The sequence below is a fragment of the Bos indicus genome, chromosome 10 (genome assembly GCF_029378745.1).
Source record: "Bos indicus isolate NIAB-ARS_2022 breed Sahiwal x Tharparkar chromosome 10, NIAB-ARS_B.indTharparkar_mat_pri_1.0, whole genome shotgun sequence".
Classification (NCBI taxonomy): Eukaryota; Metazoa; Chordata; class Mammalia; order Artiodactyla; family Bovidae; genus Bos; species Bos indicus.
Window position 1 is genome coordinate 77,001,627 of NC_091769.1, and position 6,150 is coordinate 77,007,776.

Here is a 6,150-nt window from a genome sequence, read left to right on the forward strand (position 1 = left end):
ATGGTACGTGCTATCAACATGGCTTCTCACTGACGTTGTTAACCTTGGCCACCTGGCTGAGGTTTGTCCCCCAATAAGGCTCCTCTTTCTCCCCCTTCCCACACTGTTCCCTTTAGAAGAAAGCCCATGTGCACAGCCCAACTGAGGGGTGGGGAGTTATACCCCACATCCTTGAGAGCGGAGTAGCTACATACATTATTTGCAATTCTTTTGTTTGGGAAGTTTATCTATGCTCTCTTTATTTCTTCATTCAATCATCTATATCATGATTAATTATTTTATACTTTGGGTTATATATCAATGTTTTAATACTGTGTTGTTTATTTTACTGCTCAAATTGTTCCAGATTTGGCCATTAGGAGCTCTTTTAATTGGCTCCTGTGTCCCTCTTTCATACCCATTCTTTCTTTTAATAATAATGCATTTTTCTATTCTTTTTCTTTCAAGAAGTATTGCATGTTGGTAATTGTCAACATTGGAAAATGGGTACCTTAGGGTTCAGTAGACTCCTTTCTCAATCTTTGGTCACAACTAAATTCTTTTCAAAATAAAAGGTACTGCGTGCTGGTTACCTTGGATGGGGGACTTCATGTTGCCATCTGCCATACCTGTGATGGCGTGGGCTACAGGCCAGGAGCCCGTGCAGGGCAGAAGCTCACAACCACTTCCTTCCCCCCATAGCCTCCACCCTGCCCCTCTGCTGGCTGCACCGGGGGCCTGAGGCTGGCACTGTGGTAGAAGGAGAGCACAGCAAGAGCTTGAGAAGTGATGACCTGGCCCTGTCCCCTGCCCCTCCCACATGCCAACCCTCTCTGGACCGAGGTCCCCAGCCCCTGAACTCCTCTGGCATCTGTAGCCATGTGCATGAATCTGCTCTCCACCTACTCTAAGCTTGGAGGCAGGGCCCAGGCTTCATCAGCTGCCCTGAACCTCCCTAGTGATTGATACAGTGCTGGGCTGAGAATACAGGCTGCTCAAATACCCATGGACTGAACTTATGCAGAGGCAACCCCAGGACTGACCCAACAGTGCTCAGAGACGCACACTCACCAGAGAGCCGGAGTCCACTGGCCCACACACCCGTGTGTGTGCATGGGGTACTTGTGACAGGCCAGGCATTGTGCTCAGGGTGCGGCAGCAAACACGAGGACCAAACCTGGGCTCATGGGAGCAACCAGGTGGAAAGAAGGCCTGCCGAAAGGCTCACGGCAGCTCTCTGAGAAGGATGGGGCCCTGGACGCACTTCCTGGTTGGGAAATAGTCAAGTCATTCGAACCAGAGTTCCTGTACCCGAAGTCTCCACTGCGGGAGGTATCTGCTGTGGACGTGACATTCCTCCTCTCAGCTGGCTGGCCTTGCTGTGGCCTTTTGGCGCAAAGCCTTTGGCCACTGTCCTTTAGCCCCAGATCTGTCCCTGCCACCTCCTAGCCGTTGATGCCTCCGGGAGATACGAAACAATGAGACTCTCAAGCCTGCGCGTGGGACCACAGTGCCAGCTGGACTCCTCTCTGCTGATGAGCGCCCAGGGGCGTGGGCGGCAGCTCCCCATGCCTGTTTGGTTATTTTCTGAACCAGACTCTGCGTGGCTCATGGAGGCCTTGCAGGAACCGGCTTGTGAAGGGCTTACCTTTCCCTTTGGGCCTGCAGTGGAGCTGTCAGCTTTCTGCTTTTCTTGGCAGGAGGCTCAAACCCTCACCATGTTCAGCGCTGGAGTGGAAGGTTCTGGCACAGATTTCTTAACATTGGATCCTTGATTCTTCGTTTCCTTTTCTTTCCCCCTCTGGCCTTTAATTTACTGGAAAAAATTAATAGCAGAGATTGTGCTGGATAATTTGGCCCAGAGGAGGCTGTAGGTGTACAAGGGCCCCACCCATGCAATGGACATCAGAGGAAAACAACCCTAAATTGGGCCTGGCAGTCAGACCTGGGCCTGCTGGTGCGGCTGGCATCCCACATGGCCACGGGAGGGAACTGGCTCGGCTGGTTGTGAATTGTCCAGGCCCACCTGTTTGGCTCTTTTCTAGACACACCCGTCCTGCTGGGTGTGTGTGTGTGTGTGTGCGCACTCAGGGCACACACGTCAGCCAGGGAGAGCCAGAGCACGTGGGCCCTGGATCCAGTCATCAGACCGCATGGAGCCAGCAGGTGAGTCTGTCCCCACCTCACCCCTGCTCAAGGGGCCCTGTAAATACCAAGGTCCCACCCTTATCGTAACCAGGCCCCATCAGGAAACAGGGCAGGCACAGAACTGTTCTCAGTGTCTCTGTGGCTAGCTCAATGCAGGTCATCAGGAAGGCACTGGAGAAATATGAACTGAAACCGGGATGGAGAACGGGGTGAAGAAACCAGAAAGGTCATGGCTAATGGTTCCGACCCAGCCAGCAAGGGTGTATTTCATTTCCCAAGTTGAGATATTTTCAAACAATAGCAGACCATGTTTTGCTAGAGGTCCCTTCAGAAATCAAACAAAACCTGTTACCATGCCCTTTGGTACTCAACATGTATTTACTGCCCCTTCCTTGTGAGAATTTTAACATACTGAAGGAGAAAGCTGATTCACTCCATACCGCAACAAAACTCAAACGGCTGAACGGCCAGGACCTATGCTGGCAGACAGACCTAAGAATTGCTAACGCGCATGTCCTCCCAAAGTGCCAGACGTTCCAACTTAGGCCTTCACGCCTCACAGCGGCACTCAGTGCTACTGCTGTCCTCATGTTATGCCTCAGGAGACCACGGCAGAGTCATCCAGAGCCAGGCAGTCCAGACAGGTGGGCTCAGAGCCTGTGACCTAAACCACCCAGGCTCTGGTTCTGAAGCTCTCAGGCTCCTTGTCCCTAGCTTGACCTAACGGAGCAATGACGACACTTGCCCACTGGGTGATGCTGCTGCTGGGAAAGCCTCCAAAGAATGCAAGCAGGGGCCTGCCCAGTCCGTCAGTCCTGTGTCCACCTCAGCCTGCTTCTCCAAGCTGGTCCGGGAATGAGTTGGCCAATTTGATTCTCTACCTGAGAAATAAACTAGAAAATATTTTTGTTTATTCCTTCTCAGGCAAAGTGTGGGGAGGTATTAATTAAGCCCATGCCTTTAGTAAACCCCAAACTATCGAACCTCAAAATTGAAGGACACTCTGTCTTGCCCATTCATGATCCAGCAGAGTCCAAAGGTCCTAGTTCCTAACGTGATTTTTCCACTGCGCATCCAATGTAGAGGCTGGCAAACTCCTCTTGCCTATGTGGGTTTCCTCCTCAGGCCAGAGAAACTGTTTTGAGCAAAGAAAAGCTCTAGTTTCATGCTATGCAGAACAGAGCCTGGCAAACGGGCCTGAGAGATAGCCTTGCTCCGGCTGGCTTATAAACCAGCTTGGTGACACAGGACAGTCAGTGTGTGGCATAAAAATGGGTGCTGCCCCATGATATCACCCTTGCTTGGAGCTTCCACAAGTGGCGAGGCAGCCCTCATGAGTGTTTGAGCCCCCTGGGAGAAGGGAAACACCGTGGAGGTAGTTCTATCCATCGGACTTATAACAAGCGTCTCTCCGCCCCCTTTCCCCAAGCCTTCAAGAGCCTGGTCTCAGACCCACCTGGCTAATTCAATTCAGCCCACTCACTTGTCCGAACAGTTTCCTTTTGTTCTCTGGGTTATTTTGCTTTGGGGAGTCAAACCTGAGTGCACGAGAACCATCTTGTTAAACAGCCCGACTGGTTGGTGGGCCATGGTGGGCTGCTGGTCAGGGGAGCAGGAGCCTGAGAATCCTCTTGACAAGCACCCTTGGGGCATGGCCCAAGGTCCACTTTAAGTAACACCACCACAGGCACTTCTTGGCAGTTCTGCCAGCCAGAGTACCAAGTGTCCCAAGTTTAGAGCCACCACTGAGTAGCAGGAGGGGATGCCGCAGCCTCACCTGGGGTGACAACGGAACTCAGGTGTGTTCTCTGGTTCTGAGCACTGGACTGTGTCACCAGTTCTGGGGGCCTGTGCCCTCTCTTCATGCACCCTGCCTTGTACGGCGAGGACACATCTCAGGGGCGGGAAGCAGTTGTGAGTCACGGCGAAGTCCACCCTCATGCAGTCCAGGGAAGACCTGGGTTTTTTGCATCTTGCAGATTTAGCCCTGGTCACATGTTCTGTGTAGATAAGGGCAGCTGGCACCTGAGTCTCCCCCTTGGTCCTGAGGTCAAGTGCATTATAAACATTATTTCCTCTGCTTCTCACAATCACATTGTGAGGTTAAAGCTATTATTATCCTTATTTTAGATATGAGGACACTGAGCTGAGAGAAGTAACTTGCCCAAAATTACCAGCGACCAACAAGAGCCAGAATTTTGAACTCAGGCAAGCATACTTCAGAGCCCAAGAGTTAATACACTACAACTCTAATATTAGAGAATGAATTCAGCTCTCTTCAGTCCTAGCTCAGGGCTATCATCTGCTCTAGTCCACTTTTTAAGTCTTTCCGTGTTGATAGCTTTGTGAGCTTCAGGCAATTCTTTGCTGAAGTGGTAGCTACTCTACAGATGGGATTAGCATATTAAGAATTTTAAAAACCCGGCCATTAATACCCTTACTCTTGGGGCAAATTGTAAAGGGAGGAAAATATCAAGCTCTCCCCATGGCAAGAGAAAGAGGTTGCTTTTCACAGGACCAAGTCCTCAGCAGTTTCTCTGGCTTTGTGCTGGGCTGTCCAGAGTGCAGTGCCTTAAGAACCAACCACAGAGTAACCTGGAAGTGAACTGTGGTCACTTTGGTGATCTGGGGGACATATACCGGCTTCCTAGACACGCACACCGGAAGGAACTTGGCCATGGCTTTCACTTGTTTCCCTTCAGCGAGCACAGACTCCAGCCCAGGGGCTCTTACCTGGTTCTCCTTTTCGGGCAGCTGCTCCCAGTAGCGCCTCTTCCTCTCCACGGCTTGTCAGCACACCAGCCAGCTTTGGATTTTCCCAGGTGAACCTGCTATCCTGTTGTGGCCTTTTTCTTCCAACTGGTTTACGGGAATTTTGAGATGCCTAAAACTCAACTCCTTTTCCAGCCAATGTCCTGGAGCCGGGGACTGGATCTCGGAGATGTCACCTTTTCAAGATGGCTCGACTGTTTGCTTCGCCAACACGGCCACACCTGCATTTTGGTTCTAATGCCCACCCTGACCAAGCCCATTGTGTGTAATATGGAATCTATAATTAAAAGTCTGGATATACAAAGGGATGTAGTAAAGGGCAATAAATGGGAAGGAAAGAAAGCACACTCACTTTGAAGGCTGAGGAAATCACCAGATTGCTCATTCCCTACTTTTTCTCCCTTATTCACGTCTCTTTTAGTCTTGAAAAGGAATGTTATTAATAAACAGGATTCTGCTCTCTCCCCGCATCCTTGTTTTCCTTATTGAGATCACGGTTTTGGGAGCTGGCTTGTCACGTTACAAAACACCTCTTAGAAATATGAATAAGAATATGTATAACTGAGTCACTTTGCCGTATAGCAGAAATTAACACAACATTGTAAAAACGCCTCTTAAAGAAACACAATCCACCACCTGTCAACTCCCGTTAACCAACAAGAGATGCTACAGATTCGACATCCAACAGATAGGAGCCCCGGCACCACCACTCTAAAGAGTGACAAATCAAAGAACTGATTTGACTTCTCTCCCTCCCTTGGTCTAGGAACAGCAGTATTTCCTGTCAACTAGACAGGAAAACTAAAGCTGAGCTGTAATTCTGGCCATAAATCCTTTCTTTCAAGGTCAAACAAGTTCAGGCCAGGAGAACTCCCTAGCCTGAGGAGAGCTAACTGGATGCTGTTGAAGCCTCTTTGACTTCCAGCCCATGGCAGCCCTGCTGCCTCCTATTACTATGTTGGAACTCTCTAGAAACTGGAAAGTCCTAGAGAATACCAGTCGCCCCTAGACTGGACGTGACATTCATTACCAGAAGAAACCCAAACCCACAGCTCTGCGCTACCAGTTCCCCAAGGGTCATCTATTTAGCTGGAGCTGGATCCAGAAATGTTGCCCTGGATAACCCCATCCCTGTTGGAACTTTCAAAGCTTCCATACAATGAGCAAAGTCACCACCACTGGTTTATCCACCCCCCCGCCCTGCTCGGGCCAAGCTGAGTCCTTAAAACACAAAGGAAACTGCTCCGGCAT